At 43.6% G+C, this 20,403-nt stretch overlaps 1 long non-coding RNA gene across 10 annotated transcripts in view; it reads right to left on the reverse strand.

Moving 5' to 3' along the window:
* LOC307189637 overlaps window positions 1-20,403 on the reverse strand; it is a 2,307,304-nt gene that overhangs the window by 458,584 nt on the left and 1,828,317 nt on the right. The window contains exon 11 of one of the 10 annotated variants that reach the window (XR_013829237.1): window positions 8,238-8,315. The exons of 7 other annotated variants lie outside the window; for them this stretch is intronic. This is a non-coding gene — a long non-coding RNA (uncharacterized lncRNA). Of the gene's footprint in view, window positions 1-8,237; window positions 8,316-19,300; window positions 19,374-20,403 lie in introns of those variants that run through there. 2 more of the 10 variants (XR_013829238.1, XR_013829239.1) reach the window with 2 other exon arrangements.

Raw genomic sequence — 20,403 nt, forward strand, 5'->3', positions numbered from 1 at the left:
ACTTCCCCCCGGTCAAAAGGGCCATCTGAAAAAAGTGTAAAATCCAGAAAGACAGGACAGGCCATGGAGAACTGGGAGCCTTGTTATGCTGATGGGCGGGATGTAAATTGCCAACAGACACTCGGGAGAAGTGTATGGTGTTTCCTGAAACATCTAAAAAACAAAGCAACAGAGCCTAGGGCACTTCCACTTATGGTCCTATAGCTTAGGGAATTTAAAATCAAAAAGACACAGCCACCCCAAAGTTTGGAAAAGCTCTGTTTACAAGAACCCCGTTTACAGTACAAGTTTAACATCGCAGAAAGTGAAAAATGGATAAAGAAGTTGTGGTATTTACTTACAAAGCAATATCACTCAGCAATGAAATCTGTGTCATCAGGCCCTTAGCAGCACAATGAGTGGATTCAGGTATGATGATTCTAACTGAAATAAGTCACACAGAAAAAGAAACCTCATAAGATATCAGTAATACACGGAATGTAAACTTGGCTACACAGGAACTGAATTACAGAACAGAACAGGGTCTCAAATTTAGAAAACCAACTTATTCTTGCTTAAGGGTAAAGGAGAGTTGGGGTGCTGCATAAAACCAGAGATTGAAATGTGCACAGATAAAGTTCCTTAAGCCAAATATGGAATAGACAAGAGCTACTCCTTGCTCAACGAAATGGACTCAACACCCCATATTAAACACCTAAGAATGTACATGACTAGTAAGTATCTTAAAACCTATGGATTGCTATGTCTCCGAAAGAGAATCAAGCATGTGTACAGGGGCATAAACGCAGCAGTGATAGGATTGGAGAGGTTCGGTGAGCAAATGAAGACCCTTTGAAGTCATATTGCATGGTACCCATTCCACGGGTTTCAACTACCCAGGTTTAAGGTATTCTTCCTTCAGCTAAAACATGCATGTGGAACCTAGAGTATGATCAACCATGTGAACGGGAGACGTGTTCAAATATGTCTCAGTTTTCGTACCCTGGTACTCGGGTGCAACATTCCAGACACTTTACTAACACTCTCCTGACTTGGAGAGTCAGTCCCTTTAACCTCCTGTTTGGCCCAGTTTGCAATTTCTGCGGAAGATGAACAGGAATAGCGAGAACCAATGAGAGGCTAGCTGGAGGTGTCTGAACGGGCAAATTTAACTCTCATTTCCCACCAGGAAGAGGAATTAACCAAAAGCTCAGCGTGCCGTGCCGGAACCAGATTAGGGCCTGAAGCCATCCTGCGGTGTTGCGGCCAGGTCACAAGAAAGCGAGTTGAAGAAAGGAGCTCAGGGGCACTGTAATTCACAAACCTGCAGAGTTATAAATGACAGCTATCGTCCAAAAATAGACTGAAGTAAGGCTGCCAAGAGGACTTGAAAGCGGGGCAGAATTGCAGGAAACCGATTTCAGGAGGTAGACTGGAATTGCATTGAAAGCATAGGAAAAGAGGCAGAACGTCCACAATGATGCACTTGGCCAAAAAGGGCGTATGCGTTTTTTCCTGAATATATTCAGGAAAAAACGCATACGCCCTTTTTGGCCAACCAAGCAAACTTGCAAAGGAAATCTGCACTACAATGAAGTCTCACTTCCCTCTGGTCAAAAGGGTCATCTGAAAAAAGTGTAAAATCCAGAAAGGCAGGACAGGCCATGGAGAACTGGGAGCCTTGTTATGCTGATGGGCGGGATGTAAATTGCCAACAACCACTGGGGAGAAGTGTATGGTGTTTCCTGAAACATCTAAAAAACAAAGCAACAGAGCCTAGGGCACTTCCACTTATGGTCCTATAGCTTAGGGAATTTAAAATCAAAAAGACACAGCCACCCCAAAGTTTGGAAAAGCTCTGTTTACAAGAACCTCGTTTACAGTACAAGTTCAACATCACAGAAAGTGAAAAATGGATAAAGAAGTTGTGGTATTTACTTACAAAGCAATATCACTCAGCAATGAAATCTGTGTCATCAGGCCCTTAGCAGCACAATGAGTGGATTCAGGTATGATGATTCTAACTGAAATAAGTCACACAGAAAAAGAAACATCATAAGATATCAGTAATACACGGAATGTAAACTTGGCTACACAGGAACTGAATTACAGAACAGAACAGGGTCTCAAATTTAGAAAACCAACTTATTCTTGCTTAAGGGTAAAGGAGAGTTGGGGTGCTGCATAAAACCAGAGATTGAAATGAGCACAGATAAAGTTCCTTAAGCCAAATATGGAATAGACAAGAGCTACTCCTTGCTCAACGAAATGGACTCAACACCCCATATTAAACGCCTAAGAATGTACCTGACTAGTAAGTATCTTAAAACCTATGGATTGCTATGTCTCCGAAAGAGAATCAAGCATGTGTACAGGGGCATAAACGCAGCAGTGATAGGATTGGAGAGGTTCGGTGAGCAAATGAAGACCCTTTGAAGTCATATTGCATGGTACCCATTACACGGGTCTTAACTCTCCAGGTTTAAGGTATTCTTCCTTCAGCTAAAACATGCATGTGGAACCCAAGTATGATCAACCATGTGAACGGGAGACATGTTCAAATATGTCTCAGTTTTCCTCCCCTGGTACTCGGGTGCAACATTCCAGACGCTTTACTAACACTCTCCCCACTTGGAGAGTCAGCGCCTTTAACATCTTGTTTGGCCCAATTTGCAATTTCTGCGGAAGATGAACAGGAATAGCGAGAACCAATGAGAGACTAGCTGGAGGTGTCTGGACGGGCAAATTTAACTCTCATTTCCCACCAGGAAGAGGAATTAACCAAAGGCTCAGCGTGCCGTGCCGGAACCAGATTAGCGCCTGAAGCCATCCTGCGGTGTTGCGGCCAGGGCACAAGAAAGCAAGTTGAAGAAAGGAGCTCAGGGGCACTGTAATTCACAAACCTGCAGAGTTATAAATGACAGCTATCGTCCAAAAATATACTGAAGTAAGGCTGCCAAGAGGACTTGAAAGCGGGGCAGAATTGCAGGAAACCGATTTCAGGAGGTAGACAGGAATTGCATTGAAAGCATAGGAAAAGAGGCAGAACGTCCACAATGATGCACTTGGCCAAAAAGGGCGTATGCGTTTTTTCCTGAATATATTCAGGAAAAAACGCATACGCCCTTTTTGGCCAACCAAGCAAGCTTGCAAAGGAAATCTGCACTACAATGAAGTCTCACTTCCCCCCGGTCAAAAGGGCCATCTGAAAAAAGTGTAAAATCCAGAAAGGCAGGACAGGCCATGGAGAACTGGGAGCCTTGTTATGCTGATGGGCGGGATGTAAATTGCCAACAACCACTCGGGAGAAGTGTATGGTGTTTCCTGAAACATCTAAAAAACAAAGCAACAGAGCCTAGGGCACTTCCACTTATGGTCCTATAGCTTAGGGAAATTAAAATCAAAAAGACACAGCCACCCCAACGTTTGGGACGCCTCCGTTTACAAGAACCTCGTTTACCGTACAAGTTCAATATCACAGAAATTGAAAAATGGATAAAGAACTTGTGGTACTTACGTACAATGCAGTATCACTCAGCAATGAAATCTATGTCATCAGGCCCGTAGCAGCATAATGAGTGGATTCAGGTACGATGATTCTAACTGAAATAAGTCACACAGAAAAAGAAACATCATAAGATATCACTAATACACGGAATGTAAACTTGGCTACACAGGAACTGCATTCCAAAACAGAACAGGGTCTCAAATTTAGAAAACCAACTTATGCTTGCTTAAGGGGAAAGGTGAGTTGGGGTGCTGCATAAAACCAGAGATTGAAATGAGCACAGATAAAGTTCCTTAAGCCAAATATGGAATAGACAAGAGCTACTCCTTGCTCAACGAAATGGACTCAACACCGCATATTAAACGCCTAAGAATGTACCTGACTAGTAAGTATCTTAAAACCTATGGATTGCTATGTCTCCGAAAGAGAATCAAGCATGTGTACAGGGGCATAAACGCAGCAGTGATAGGATTGGAGAGGTTCGGTGAGCAAATGAAGACCCTTTGAAGTCATATTGCATGGTACCCATTCCACGGGTTTCAACTACCCAGGTTTTAGGTATTCTTCCTTCAGCTAAAATATGCATGTGGAACCCAGAGTATGATCAACCATGTGATCGGGAGACGTCTTCAAATATGTCTCAGTTTTCATACCCTGGTACTCGGGTGCAACATTCCAGACGCTTTAATAACACTCTCCCGACTTGGAGAGTCAGTCCCTTTAACCTCCTGTTTGGCCCAGTTTGCAATTTCTGCGGAAGATGAACAGGAATAGCGAGAACCAATGAGAGGCTAGCTGGAGGTGTCTGGACGGGCAAATTTAACTCTCATTTCCCACCAGGAAGAGGAAATAACCAAAGGCTCAGCGTGCCGTACCGGAACCAGATTAAGGCCTGAAGCCATCCTGCGGTGTTGCGGCCAGCTCAAAAGAAAGCGAGTTGAAGAAAGGAGCTCAGGGGCACTGTAATTCACAAACCTGCAGAGTTATAAATGACAGCTATTGTCCAAAAATATACTGAAGTAAGGCTGCCAAGAGGACTTGAAAGCGGGGCAGAATTGCAGGAAACCGATTTCAGGAGGTAGACTGGAATTACATTGAAAGCATAGGAAAAGAGGCAGAACGTCCACAATGATGCACTTGGCCAAAAAGGGCGTATGCGTTTTTTCTTGAATATATTCAGGAAAAAACGCATACGTCCTTTTTGGCCAACCAAGCAAGCTTGCAAAGGAAATCTGCACTACAATGAAGTCTCACTTCCCCCCGGTCAAAAGGGCCATCTGAAAAAAGTGTAAAATCCAGAAAGGCAGGACAGGCCATGGAGAACTGGGAGCCTTGTTATGCTGATGGGCGGGATGTAAATTGCCAACAACCACTCGGGAGAAGTGTATGGTGTTTCCTGAAACATCTAAAAAACAAAGCAACAGAACCTAGGGCACTTCCACTTATGGTCCTATAGCTTAGGGAAATTAAAATCAAAAAGACACAGCCACGCCAAAGTTTGGAATGGCTCTGTTTACAAGAACCTCGTTTACAGTACAAGTTCAACATCGCAGAAAGTGAAAAATGGATAAAGAAGTTGTGGTATTTACTTACAAAGCAATATCACTCAGCAATGAAATCTGTGTCATCAGGCCCTTAGCACCACAATGAGTGGATTCAGGTATGATGATTCTAACTGAAGTAAGTCACACAGAAAAAGAAACATCATAAGATATCAGTAATACACGGAATGTAAACTTGGCTACACAGGAACTGAATTACAGAACAGAACAGGGACTCAAATTTAGAAAACCAACTTATGCTTGCTTAAGGGTAAAGGTGAGTTGGGGTGCTGCATAAAACCAGAGATTGAAATGAGCACAGATAAAGTTCCTTAAGCCAAATATGGAATAGACAAGAGCTACTCCTTGCTCAACGAAATGGACTCAACAACGCATATTAAACGCCTAAGAATGTACCTGACTTGTAAGTATCTTAAACCTATGGATTGCTATGTCTCCAAAAGAGAATCAAGCATGTGTACAGGGGCATAAACGCAGCAGTGATAGGATTGGAGATGTTGGGTGAGCAAATGAAGACCCTTTGAACTCATATTGCATGGTACCCATTCCACGTGTTTCAACTACCTAGGTTTAAGGTATTCTTCCTTCATCTAAAACATGCATGTGGAACCTAGAGTATGATCAACCATGTGATCGGGAGACGTGTTCAAATATGTCTCAGTTTTCGTACCCTGGTACTCGGGTGCAACATTCCAGACGCTTTACTAACACTCTCCCGACTTGGAGAGTCAGTCCCTTTAACCTCCTGTTTGGCCCAGTTTGCAATTTCTGCGGAAGATGAACAGGAATAGCGAGAACCAATGGAGACTAGCTGGAGGTGTCTGGACGGGCAAATTTAACTCTCATTTCCTACCAGGAAGAGGAATTAACCAAAGGCTCAGCGTGCCATGCCAGAATCAGATTAGGGCCTGAAGCCATCCTGCGGTGTTGCGGCCAGGTCACAAGAAAGCGAGTTGAAGAAAGGAGCTCAGGGGCACTGTAATTCACAAACCTGCAGAGTTATAAATGACAGCTATCGTCCAAAAATAGACTGAAGTAAGGCTGCCAAGAGGACTTGAAAGCGGGGCAGAATTGCAGGAAACCGATTTCAGGAGGTAGACTGGAATTGCATTGAAAGCATAGGAAAAGAGGCAGAACGTCCACAATGATGCACTTGGCCAAAAAGGGCGTATGCGTTTTTTCCTGAATATATTCAGGAAAAAACGCATACGCCCTTTTTGGCCAACCAAGCAAGCTTGCAAAGGAAATCTGCACTACAATGAAGTCTCACTTCCACCCAGTCAAAAGGGCCATCTGAAAAAAGTGTAAAATCCAGAAAGGCAGGACAGGCCATGGAGAACTGGGAGCCTTGTTATGCTGATGGGCGGGATGTAAATTGCCAACAGACACTCGGGAGAAGTGTATGGTGTTTCCTGAAACATCTAAAAAACAAAGCAACAGAGCCTAGGGCACTGCCACTTATCGTCCTATAGCTTAGGGAAATTAAAATCAAAAAGACACAGCCACCCCAAAGTTTGGGACGCCTCTGTTTACAAGAACCTCGTTTACAGTACAAGTTCAACATCGCAGAAAGTGAAAAATGGATAAAGAAGTTGTGGTATTTACTTACAAAGCAATATCACTCAGCAATGAAATCTGTGTCATCAGGCCCTTAGCATCACAATGAGTGGATGCAGGTATGATGATTCTAACTGAAATAAGTCACACAGAAAATGAAACATCATAAGATATCAGTAATACACGGAATGTAAACTTGGCTACACAGGAACTGAATTACAGAACAGAACAGGGTCTCAAATTTAGAAAACCAACTTATGCTTGCTTAAGGGTAAAGGTGAGTTGGGGTGCTGCATAAAACCAGAGATTGAAATGAGCACAGATAAAGTTCCTTAAGTCAAATATGGAATAGACAAGAGCTACTCCTTGCTCAACGAAATGGACTCAACACCGCATATTAAACGCCTAAGAATGTACCTGACTAGTAAGTATCTTAAAACCTATGGATTGCTATGTCTCCGAAAGAGAATCAAGCATGTGTACAGGGGCATAAACGCAGCAGTGATAGGATTGGAGAGGTTCGGTGAGCAAATGAAGACCCTTTGAAGTCATATTGCATGGTACCCATTCCACGGGTCTCAACTCTCCAGGTTTAAGGTATTCTTCCTTCAGCTAAAACATGCATGTGGAACCCAAGTATGATCAACCATGTGAACGGGAGACGTGTTCAAATATGTCTCAGTTTTCCTCCCCTGGTACTCGGGTGCAACATTCCAGACGCTTTACTAACACTCTCCCCACTTGGAGAGTCAGCGCCTTTAACCTCCTGTTTGGCCCAGTTTGCAATTTCTGCGGAAGATGAACAGGAATAGCGAGAACCAATGAGAGGCTAGCTGGAGGTGTCTGGACGGGCAAATTTAACTCTCATTTCCCACCAGGAAGAGGAAATAACCAAAGGCTCAGCGTGCCGTACCGGAACCAGATTAAGGCCTGAAGCCATCCTGCGGTGTTGCGGCCAGCTCAAAAGAAAGCGAGTTGAAGAAAGGAGCTCAGGGGCACTGTAATTCACAAACCTGCAGAGTTATAAATGACAGCTATTGTCCAAAAATATACTGAAGTAAGGCTGCCAAGAGGACTTGAAAGCGGGGCAGAATTGCAGGAAACCGATTTCAGGAGGTAGACTGGAATTACATTGAAAGCATAGGAAAAGAGGCAGAACGTCCACAATGATGCACTTGGCCAAAAAGGGCGTATGCGTTTTTTCCTGAATATATTCAGGAAAAAACGCATACGTCCTTTTTGGCCAACCAAGCAAGCTTGCAAAGGAAATCTGCACTACAATGAAGTCTCACTTCCCCCCGGTCAAAAGGGCCATCTGAAAAAAGTGTAAAATCCAGAAAGGCAGGACAGGCCATGGAGAACTGGGAGCCTTGTTATGCTGATGGGCGGGATGTAAATTGCCAACAACCACTCGGGAGAAGTGTATGGTGTTTCCTGAAACATCTAAAAAACAAAGCAACAGAACCTAGGGCACTTCCACTTATGGTCCTATAGCTTAGGGAAATTAAAATCAAAAAGACACAGCCACCCCAAAGTTTGGAATGGCTCTGTTTACAAGAACCTCGTTTACAGTACAAGTTCAACATCGCAGAAAGTGAAAAATGGATAAAGAAGTTGTGGTATTTACTTACAAAGCAATTTCACTCAGCAATGAAATCTGTGTCATCAGGCCCTTAGCAGCACAATGAGTGGATTCAGGTATGATGATTCTAACTGAAGTAAGTCACACAGAAAAAGAAACATCATAAGATATCAGTAATACACGGAATGTAAACTTGGCTACACAGGAACTGAATTACAGAACAGAACAGGGACTCAAATTTAGAAAACCAACTTATGCTTGCTTAAGGGTAAAGGTGAGTTGGGGTGCTGCATAAAACCAGAGATTGAAATGAGCACAGATAAAGTTCCTTAAGCCAAATATGGAATAGACAAGAGCTACTCCTTGCTCAACGAAATGGACTCAACAACGCATATTAAATGCCTAAGAATGTACCTGACTTGTAAGTATCTTAAAACCTATGGATTGCTATGTCTCCAAAAGAGAATCAAGCATGTGTACAGGGGCATAAACGCAGCAGTGATAGGATTGGAGAGGTTCGGTGAGCAAATGAAGACCCTTTGAACTCATATTGCATGGTACCCATTCCACGTGTTTCAACTACCTAGGTTTAAGGTATTCTTCCTTCATCTAAAACATGCATGTGGAACCTAGAGTATGATCAACCATGTGATCGGGAGACGTGTTCAAATATGTCTCAGTTTTCGTACCCTGGTACTCGGGTGCAACATTCCAGACGCTTTACTAACACTCTCCCGACTTGGAGAGTCAGTCCCTTTAACCTCCTGTTTGGCCCAGTTTGCAATTTCTGCGGAAGATGAACAGGAATAGCGAGAACCAATGGAGACTAGCTGGAGGTGTTTGGACGGGCAAATTTAACTCTCATTTCCTACCAGGAAGAGGAATTAACCAAAGGCTCAGCGTGCCATGCCAGAATCAGATTAGGGCCTGAAGCCATCCTGCGGTGTTGCGGCCAGGTCACAAGAAAGCGAGTTGAAGAAAGGAGCTCAGGGGCACTGTAATTCACAAACCTGCAGAGTTATAAATGACAGCTATCGTCCAAAAATAGACTGAAGTAAGGCTGCCAAGAGGACTTGAAAGCGGGGCAGAATTGCAGGAAACCGATTTCAGGAGGTAGACTGGAATTGCATTGAAAGCATAGGAAAAGAGGCAGAACGTCCACAATGATGCACTTGGCCAAAAAGGGCGTATGCGTTTTTTCCTGAATATATTCAGGAAAAAACGCATACGCCCTTTTTGGCCAACCAAGCAAGCTTGCAAAGGAAATCTGCACTACAATGAAGTCTCACTTCCCCCCGGTCAAAAGGGCCATCTGAATAAAGTGTAAAATCCAGAAAGGCAGGACAGGCCATGGAGAACTGGGAGCCTTGTTATGCTGATGGGCGGGATGTAAATTGCCAACAACCACTCGGGAGAAGTGTATGGTGTTTCCTGAAACTTCTAAAAAACAAAGCAACAGAACCTAGGGCACTTCCACTTATGGTCCTATAGCTTAGGGAAATTAAAATCAAAAAGACACAGCCACCCCAAAGTTTGGAACGGCTCTGTTTACAAGAACCTCGTTTACAGTACAAGTTCAACATCGCAGAAAGTGAAAAATGGATAAAGAAGTTGTGGTATTTACTTACAAAGCAATATCACTCAGCAATGAAATCTGTGTCATCAGGCCCTTAGCAGCACAATGAGTGGATTCAGGTATGATGATTCTAACTGAAGTAAGTCACACAGAAAAAGAAACATCATAAGATATCAGTAATACACGGAATGTAACCTTGGCTACACAGGAACTGAATTACAGAACAGAACAGGGACTCAAATTTAGAAAACCAACTTATGCTTGCTTAAGGGTAAAGGTGAGTTGGGGTGCTGCATAAAACCAGAGATTGAAATGAGCACAGATAAATTTCCTTAAGCCAAATATGGAATAGACAAGAGCTACTCCTTGCTCAACGAAATGGACTCAACAACGCATATTAAACGCCTAAGAATGTACCTGACTTGTAAGTATCTTAAAACCTATGGATTGCTATGTCTCCAAAAGAGAATCAAGCATGTGTACAGGGGCATAAACGCAGCAGTGATAGGATTGGAGAGGTTGGGTGAGCAAATGAAGACCCTTTGAACTCATATTGCATGGTACCCATTCCACGGGTTTCAACTACCTAGGTTTAAGGTATTCTTCCTTCATCTAAAACATGCATGTGGAACCTAGAGTATGATCAACCATGTGATCGGGAGACGTGTTCAAATATGTCTCAGTTTTCCTCCCCTGGTACTCGGGTGCAACATTCCAGACGCTTTACTAACACTCTCCCGACTTGGAGAGTCAGTCCCTTTAACCTCCTGTTTGGCCCAGTTTGCAATTTCTGCGGAAGATGAACAGGAATAGCGAGAACCAATGGAGACTAGCTGGAGGTGTCTGGACGGGCAAATTTAACTCTCATTTCCTACCAGGAAGAGGAATTAACCAAAGGCTCAGCGTGCCATGCCAGAATCAGATTAGGGCCTGAAGCCATCCTGCGGTGTTGCGGCCAGGTCACAAGAAAGCGAGTTGAAGAAAGGAGCTCAGGGGCACTGTAATTCACAAACCTGCAGAGTTATAAATGACAGCTATCGTCCAAAAATAGACTGAAGTAAGGCTGCCAAGAGGACTTGAAAGCGGGGCAGAATTGCAGGAAACCGATTTCAGGAGGTAGACTGGAATTGCATTGAAAGCATAGGAAAAGAGGCAGAACGTCCACAATGATGCACTTGGCCAAAAAGGGCGTATGCGTTTTTTCCTGAATATATTCAGGAAAAAACGCATACGCCCTTTTTGGCCAACCAAGCAAGCTTGCAAAGGAAATCTGCACTACAATGAAGTCTCACTTCCCCTCGGTCAAAAGGGCCATCTGAAAAAAGTGTAAAATCCAGAAAGGCAGGACAGGCCATGGAGAACTGGGAGCCTTGTTATGCTGATGGGCGGGATGTAAATTGCCAACAGACACTCGGGAGAAGTGTATGGTGTTTCCTGAAACATCTAAAAAACAAAGCAACAGAACCTAGGGCACTTCCACTTATGGTCCTATAGCTTAGGGAAATTAAAATCAAAAAGACACATCCACCCCAAAGTTTGGAATGGCTCTGTTTACAAGAACCTCGTTTACAGTACAAGTTCAACATCGCAGAAAGTGAAAAATGGATAAAGAAGTTGTGATATTTACTTACAAAGCAATATCACTCAGCAATGAAATCTGTGTCATCAGGCCCTTAGCACCACAATGAGTGGATTCAGGTATGATGATTCTAACTGAAGTAAGTCACACAGAAAAAGAAACATCATAAGATATCAGTAATACACGGAATGTAAACTTGGCTACACAGGAACTGAATTACAGAACAGAACAGGGACTCAAATTTAGAAAACCAACTTATGCTTGCTTAAGGGTAAAGGTGAGTTGGGGTGCTGCATAAAACCAGAGATTGAAATGAGCACAGATAAAGTTCCTTAAGCCAAATATGGAATAGACAAGAGCTACTCCTTGCTCAACGAAATGGACTCAACAACGCATATTAAACGCCTAAGAATGTACCTGACTTGTAAGTATCTTAAAACCTATGGATTGCTATGTCTCCAAAAGAGAATCAAGCATGTGTACAGGGGCATAAACGCAGCAGTGATAGGATTGGAGAGGTTGGGTGAGCAAATGAAGACCCTTTGAACTCATATTGCATGGTACCCATTCCACGTGTTTCAACTACCTAGGTTTAAGGTATTCTTCCTTCATCTAAAACATGCATGTGGAACCTAGAGTATGATCAACCATGTGATCGGGAGACGTGTTCAAATATGTCTCAGTTTTCGTACCCTGGTACTCGGGTGCAACATTCCAGACGCTTTACTAACACTCTCCCGACTTGGAGAGTCAGTCCCTTTAACCTCCTGTTTGGCCCAGTTTGCAATTTCTGCGGAAGATGAACAGGAATAGCGAGAACCAATGGAGACTAGCTGGAGGTGTCTGGACGGGCAAATTTAACTCTCATTTCCTACCAGGTAGAGGAATTAACCAAAGGCTCAGCGTGCCATGCCAGAATCAGATTAGGGCCTGAAGCCATCCTGCGGTGTTGCGGCCAGGTCACAAGAAAGCGAGTTGAAGAAAGGAGCTCAGGGGCACTGTAATTCACAAACCTGCAGAGTTATAAATGACAGCTATCGTCCAAAAATAGACTGAAGTAAGGCTGCCAAGAGGACTTGAAAGCGGGGCAGAATTGCAGGAAACCGATTTCAGGAGGTAGACTGGAATTGCATTGAAAGCATAGGAAAAGAGGCAGAACGTCCACAATGATGCACTTGGCCAAAAAGGGCGTATGCGTTTTTTCCTGAATATATTCAGGAAAAAACGCATACGCCCTTTTTGGCCAACCAAGCAAGCTTGCAAAGGAAATCTGCACTACAATGAAGTCTCACTTCCCCCCAGTCAAAAGGGCCATCTGAAAAAAGTGTAAAATCCAGAAAGGCAGGACAGGCCATGGAGAACTGGGAGCCTTGTTATGCTGATGGGCGGGATGTAAATTGCCAACAGACACTCGGGAGAAGTGTATGGTGTTTCCTGAAACATCTAAAAAACAAAGCAACAGAGCCTAGGGCACTGCCACTTATGGTCCTATAGCTTAGGGAAATTAAAATCAAAAAGACACAGCCACCCCAAAGTTTGGGACGCCTCTGTTTACAACAACCTCGTTTACAGTACAAGTTCAACATCGCAGAAAGTGAAAAATGGATAAAGAACTTGTGGTACTTACGTACAATGCAGTATCACTCAGCAATGAAATCTGTGTCATCAGGCCCTTAGCATCACAAAGAGTGGATGCAGGTATGATGATTCTAACTGAAATAAGTCACACAGAAAATGAAACATCATAAGTTATCAGTAATACACGGAATGTAAACTTGGCTACACAGGAACTGAATTACAGAACAGAACAGGGTCTCAAATTTAGAAAACCAACTTATGCTTGCTTAAGGGTAAAGGTGAGTTGGGGTGCTGCATAAAACCAGAGATTGAAATGAGCACAGATAAAGTTCCTTAAGCCAAATATGGAATAGACAAGAGCTACTCCTTGCTCAACGAAATGGACTCAACACCGCATATTAAACGCCTAAGAATGTACCTGACTAGTAAGTATCTTAAAACCTATGGATTGCTATGTCTCCGAAAGAGAATCAAGCATGTGTACAGGGGCATAAACGCAGCAGTGATAGGATTGGAGAGGTTCGGTGAGCAAATGAAGACCCTTTGAAGTCATATTGCATGGTACCCATTCCACGGGTCTCAACTCTCCAGGTTTTAGGTATTCTTCCTTCAGCTAAAACATGCATGTGGAACCCAAGTATGATCAACCATGTGAACGGGAGACGTGTTCAAATATGTCTCAGTTTTCCTCCCCTGGTACTCGGGTGCAACATTCCAGACGCTTTACTAACACTCTCCCCACTTGGAGAGTCAGCGCCTTTAACCTCCTGTTTGGCCCAGTTTGCAATTTCTGCGGAAGATGAACAGGAATAGCGAGAACCAATGAGAGGCTAGCTGGAGGTGTCTGGACGGGCAAATTTAACTCTCATTTCCCACCAGGAAGAGGAAATAACCAAAGGCTCAGCGTGCCGTACCGGAACCAGATTAGGGCCTGAAGCCATCCTGCGGTGTTGCGGCCAGCTTAAAAGAAAGCGAGTTGAAGAAAGGAGCTCAGGGGCACTGTAATTCACAAACCTGCAGAGTTATAAATGACAGCTATCGTCCAAAAATATACTGAAGTAAGGCTGCCAAGAGGACTTGAAAGCGGGGCAGAATTGCAGGAAACCGATTTCAGGAGGTAGACTGGAATTGCATTGAAAGCATAGGAAAAGAGGCAGAACGTCCACAATGATGCACTTGGCCAAAAAGGGCGTATGCGTTTTTTCCTGAATATATTCAGGAAAAAACGCATACGCCCTTTTTGGCCAACCAAGCAAGCTTGCAAAGGAAATCTGCACTACAATGAAGTCTCACTTCCCCTCGGTCAAAAGGGCCATCTGAAAAATGTGTAAAATCCAGAAAGGCAGGACAGGCCATGGAGAACTGGGAGCCTTGTTATGCTGATGGGCGGGATGTAAATTGCCAACAGACACTCGGGAGAAGTGTATGGTGTTTCCTGAAACATCTAAAAAACAAAGCAACAGAACCTAGGGCACTTCCACTTATGGTCCTATAGCTTAGGGAAATTAAAATCAAAAAGACACATCCACCCCAAAGTTTGGAATGGCTCTGTTTACAAGAACCTCGTTTACAGTACAAGTTCAACATCGCAGAAAGTGAAAAATGGATAAAGAAGTTGTGATATTTACTTACAAAGCAATATCACTCAGCAATGAAATCTGTGTCATCAGGCCCTTAGCACCACAATGAGTGGATTCAGGTATGATGATTCTAACTGAAGTAAGTCACACAGAAAAAGAAACATCATAAGATATCAGTAATACACGGAATGTAAACTTGGCTACACAGGAACTGAATTACAGAACAGAACAGGGACTCAAATTTAGAAAACCAACTTATGCTTGCTTAAGGGTAAAGGTGAGTTGGGGTGCTGCATAAAACCAGAGATTGAAATGAGCACAGATAAAGTTCCTTAAGCCAAATATGGAATAGACAAGAGCTACTCCTTGCTCAACGAAATGGACTCAACAACGCATATTAAACGCCTAAGAATGTACCTGACTTGTAAGTATCTTAAAACCTATGGATTGCTATGTCTCCAAAAGAGAATCAAGCATGTGTACAGGGGCATAAACGCAGCAGTGATAGGATTGGAGAGGTTGGGTGAGCAAATGAAGACCCTTTGAACTCATATTGCATGGTACCCATTCCACGTGTTTCAACTACCTAGGTTTAAGGTATTCTTCCTTCATCTAAAACATGCATGTGGAACCTAGAGTATGATCAACCATGTGATCGGGAGACGTGTTCAAATATGTCTCAGTTTTCGTACCCTGGTACTCGGGTGCAACATTCCAGACGCTTTACTAACACTCTCCCGACTTGGAGAGTCAGTCCCTTTAACCTCCTGTTTGGCCCAGTTTGCAATTTCTGCGGAAGATGAACAGGAATAGCGAGAACCAATGGAGACTAGCTGGAGGTGTCTGGACGGGCAAATTTAACTCTCATTTCCTACCAGGTAGAGGAATTAACCAAAGGCTCAGCGTGCCATGCCAGAATCAGATTAGGGCCTGAAGCCATCCTGCGGTGTTGCGGCCAGGTCACAAGAAAGCGAGTTGAAGAAAGGAGCTCAGGGGCACTGTAATTCACAAACCTGCAGAGTTATAAATGACAGCTATCGTCCAAAAATAGACTGAAGTAAGGCTGCCAAGAGGACTTGAAAGCGGGGCAGAATTGCAGGAAACCGATTTCAGGAGGTAGACTGGAATTGCATTGAAAGCATAGGAAAAGAGGCAGAACGTCCACAATGATGCACTTGGCCAAAAAGGGCGTATGCGTTTTTTCCTGAATATATTCAGGAAAAAACGCATACGCCCTTTTTGGCCAACCAAGCAAGCTTGCAAAGGAAATCTGCACTACAATGAAGTCTCACTTCCCCCCAGTCAAAAGGGCCATCTGAAAAAAGTGTAAAATCCAGAAAGGCAGGACAGGCCATGGAGAACTGGGAGCCTTGTTATGCTGATGGGCGGGATGTAAATTGCCAACAGACACTCGGGAGAAGTGTATGGTGTTTCCTGAAACATCTAAAAAACAAAGCAACAGAGCCTAGGGCACTGCCACTTATGGTCCTATAGCTTAGGGAAATTAAAATCAAAAAGACACAGCCACCCCAAAGTTTGGGACGCCTCTGTTTACAACAACCTCGTTTACAGTACAAGTTCAACATCGCAGAAAGTGAAAAATGGATAAAGAACTTGTGGTACTTACGTACAATGCAGTATCACTCAGCAATGAAATCTATGTCATCAGGCCCGTAGCAGCATAATGAGTAGATTCAGGTACGATGATTCTAACTGAAATAAGTCACACAGAAAAAGAAACATCATAAGATATCACTAATACACGGAATGTAAACTTGGCTACACAGGAACTGAATTCCAAAACAGAACAGGTTCTCAAATTTAGAAAACCAACTTATGCTTGCTTAAGGGGAAAGGTGAGTTGGGGTGCTGCATAAAACCAGAGATTGAAATGAGCACAAATAAAGTTCCTTAAGCCAAATATGGAATAGACAAGAGCTACTCCTTGCTCAACGAAATGGACTCAACACCGCATATTAAACGCCTAAGAATGTACCTGACTAGTAAGTATCTTAAAACCTATGGATTGCTATGTCTCCGAAAGAGAATCAAGCATGTGTACAGGGGCATAAACGCAGCAGTGATAGGATTGGAGAGGTTCGGTGAGCAAATGAAGACCCTTTGAAGTCATATTGCATGGTACCCATTCCACGGGTTTCAACTACCCAGGTTTTAGGTATTCTTCCTTCAGCTAAAACATGCATGTGGAACCCAGAGTATGATCAACCATGTGATCGGGAGACGTGTTCAAATATGTCTCAGTTTTCCTCCCCTGGTACTCGGGTGCAACATTCCAGACGCTTTACTAACACTCTCCCCACTTGGAGAGTCAGCGCCTTTAACCTCCTGTTTGGCCCAGTTTGCAATTTCTGCGGAAGATGAACAGGAATAGGGAGAACCAATGAGAGGCTAGCTGGAGGTGTCTGGACGGGCAAATTTAACTCTCATTTCCCAACAGGAAGAGGAAATAACCAAAGGCTCAGCGTGCCGTACCGGAACCAGATTAGGGCCTGAAGTCATCCTGCGGTGTTGCGGCCAGCTCAAAAGAAACCGAGTTGAAGAAAGGAGCTCAGGGGCACTGTAATTCACAAACCTGCAGAGTTATAAATGACAGCTATCGTCCAAAAATAGACTGAAGTAAGGCTGCCCAGAGGACTTGAAAGCGGGGCAGAATTGCAGGAAACCGATTTCAGGAGGTAGACTGGAATTGCATTGAAAGCATAGGAAAAGAGGCAGAACGTCCACAATGATGCACTTGGCCAAAAAGGGCGTATGCGTTTTTTCCTGAATATATTCAGGAAAAAACGCATACGCCCTTTTTGGCCAACCAAGCAAGCTTGCAAAGGAAATCTGCACTACAATGAAGTCTCACTTCCCCCCGGTCAAAAGGGCCATCTGAAAAAAGTGTAAAATCCAGAAAGGCAGGACAGGCCATGGAGAACTGGGAGCCTTGTTATGCTGATGGGCGGGATGTAAATTGCCAACAGACACTCCGGAGAAGTGTATGGTGTTTCCTGAAACATCTAAAAAACAAAGCAACAGAGCCTAGGGCACTGCCACTTATGGTCCTATAGCTTAGGGAAATTAAAATCAAAAAGACACAGCCACCCCAAAGTTTGGGACGCCTCTGTTTACAACAACCTCGTTTACAGTACAAGTTCAACATCGCAGAAAGTGAAAAATGGATAAAGAAGTTGTGGTATTTACTTACAAAGCAATATCACTCAGCAATGAAATCTATGTCATCAGGCCCTTAGCATCACAATGAGTGGATTCAGGTATGATGATTCTAACTGAAATAAGTGACACAGAAAAAGAAACATCATAAGATATCAGTAATACATGGAATGTAAACTTGGCTACACAGGAACTGAATTACAGAACACAACAGGGTCTCAAATTTAGAAAACCAACTTATGCTTGCTTAAGGGGAAAGGTGAGTTGGGGTGCTGCATAAAACCAGAGATTGAAATGAGCACAGATAAAGTTCCTTAAGTCAAATATGGAATAGACAAGAGCTACTCCTTGCTCAACGAAATGGACTCAACACCGCATATTAAATGCCTAAGAATGTACCTGACTAGTAAGTATTGTAAAACCTATGGATTGCTATGTCTCCGAAAGAGAATCAAGCATGTGTACAGGGGCATAAACGCAGCAGTGATAGGATTGGAGAGGTTCGGTGAGCAAATGAAGACCCTTTGAAGTCATATTGCATGGTACCCATTCCACGGGTTTCAACTACCCAGGTTTTAGGTATTCTTCCTTCAGCTAAAACATGCATGTGGAACCCAGAGTATGATCAACCATGTGATCGGGAGACTTGTTCAAATATGTCTCAGTTTTCCTCCCCTGGTACTCGGGTGCAACATTCCAGACGCTTTACTAACACTCTCCCCACTTGGAGAGTCAGCGCCTTTAACCTCCTGTTTGGCACAGTTTGCAATTTCTGCGGAAGATGAACAGGAATAGCGAGAACCAATGAGAGGCTAGCTGGAGGTGTCTGGACGGGCAAATTTAACTCTCATTTCCCACCAGGAAGAGGAAATAACCAAAGGCTCAGCGTGCCGTACCGGAACCATATTAGGGCCTGAAGCCATCCTGCGGTGTTGCGGCCAGCTCTAAAGAAACCGAGTTGAAGAAAGGAGCGCAGGGGCACTGTAATTCACAAACCTGCAGAGTTATAAATGACAGCTATCGTCCAAAAATAGACTGAATTAAGGCTGCCAAGAGGACTTGAAAGCGGGGCAGAATTGCAGGAAACCGATTTCAGGAGGTAGACTGGAATTGCATTGAAAGCATAGGAAAAGAGGCAGAACGTCCACAATGATGTACTTGGCCAAAAAGGGCGTATGCGTTTTTTCCTGAATATATTCAGGAAAAAACGCATACGCCCTTTTTGGCCAACCAAGCAAGCTTGCAAAGGAAATCTGCACTACAATGAAGTCTCACTTACCCCGGTCAAAAGGGCCATCTGAAAAAAGTGTAAAATCCAGAAAGGCAGGACAGGCCATGGAGAACTGGGAGCCTTGTTATGCTGATGGGCGGGATGTAAATTGCCAACAGACACTCGGGAGAAGTGTATGGTGTTTCCTGAAACATCTAAAAAACAAAGCAACAGAACCTAGGGCACTTCCACTTATGGTCCTATAGCTTAGGGAAATTAAAATCAAAAAGACACAGCCACCCCAAAGTTTGGAACGGCTCTGTTTACAAGAACCTCGTTTACAGTACAAGTTCAACATCGCAGAAAGTGAAAAATGGATAAAGAAGTTGTGGTATTTACTTACAAAGCAATATCACTCAGCAATGAAATCTGTGTCATCAGGCCCTTAGCAGCACAATGAGTGGATTAAGGTATGATGATTCTAACTGAAATAAGTCACACAGAAAAAGAAACATCATAAGATATCAGTAATACACGGAATGTAAACTTGGCTACACAGGAACTGAATTACAGAACAGAACAGGGTCTCAAATTTAGAAAACCAACTTATGCTTGCTTAATGGTAAAGGTGAGTTGGGGTGCTGCATAAAACCAGAGATTGAAATGAGCACAGATAAAGTTCCTTAAGCCAAATATGGAATAGACAAGAGCTACTCCTTGCTCAACGAAATGGACTCAACACCGCATATTAAACGCCTAAGAATGTACCTGACTAGTAAGTATCTTAAAACCTATAGATTGCTATGTCTCCGAAAGAGAATCAAGCATGTGTACAGGGGCATAAACGCAGCAGTGATAGGATTGGAGAGGTTCGTTGAGCAAATGAAGACCCTTTGAAGTCATATTGCATGGTACCCATTCCACAGGTTTCAACTACCCAGGTTTTAGGTATTCTTCCTTCAGCTAAAACATGCATGTGGAACCCAGAGTATGATCAACCATGTGATCGGGAGACGTGTTCAAATATGTCTCAGTTTTCCTCCCCTGGTACTCGGGTGCAACATTCCAGACGCTTTACTAACACTCTCCCCACTTGGAGAGTCAGCGCCTTTAACCTCCTGTTTGGCCCAGTTTGCAATTTCTGCGGAAGATGAACAGGAATACCGAGAACCAATGAGAGGCTAGCTGGAGGTGTCTGGACGGGCAAATTTAACTCTCATTTCCCACCAGGAGGAGGAAATAACCAAAGGCTCAGCGTGCCGTGCCAGAACCAGATTAGGGCATGAAGCCATCCTGCGGTGTTGCGGCCAGGTCACAAGAAAGCGAGTTGAAGAAAGGAGCTCAGGGGCACTGTAATTCACAAACCTGCAGAGTTATAAATGACAGCTATCGTCCAAAAATAGACTGAAGTAAGGCTGCCAAGAGGACTTGAAAGCGGGGCAGAATTGCAGGAAACCGATTTCAGGAGGTAGACTGGAATTGCATTGAAAGCATAGGAAAAGAGGCAGAACGTCC

Source organism: Stenella coeruleoalba (assembly GCF_951394435.1).
Source record: "Stenella coeruleoalba genome assembly, chromosome: 7".
NCBI classification, from domain to species: Eukaryota; Metazoa; Chordata; class Mammalia; order Artiodactyla; family Delphinidae; genus Stenella; species Stenella coeruleoalba.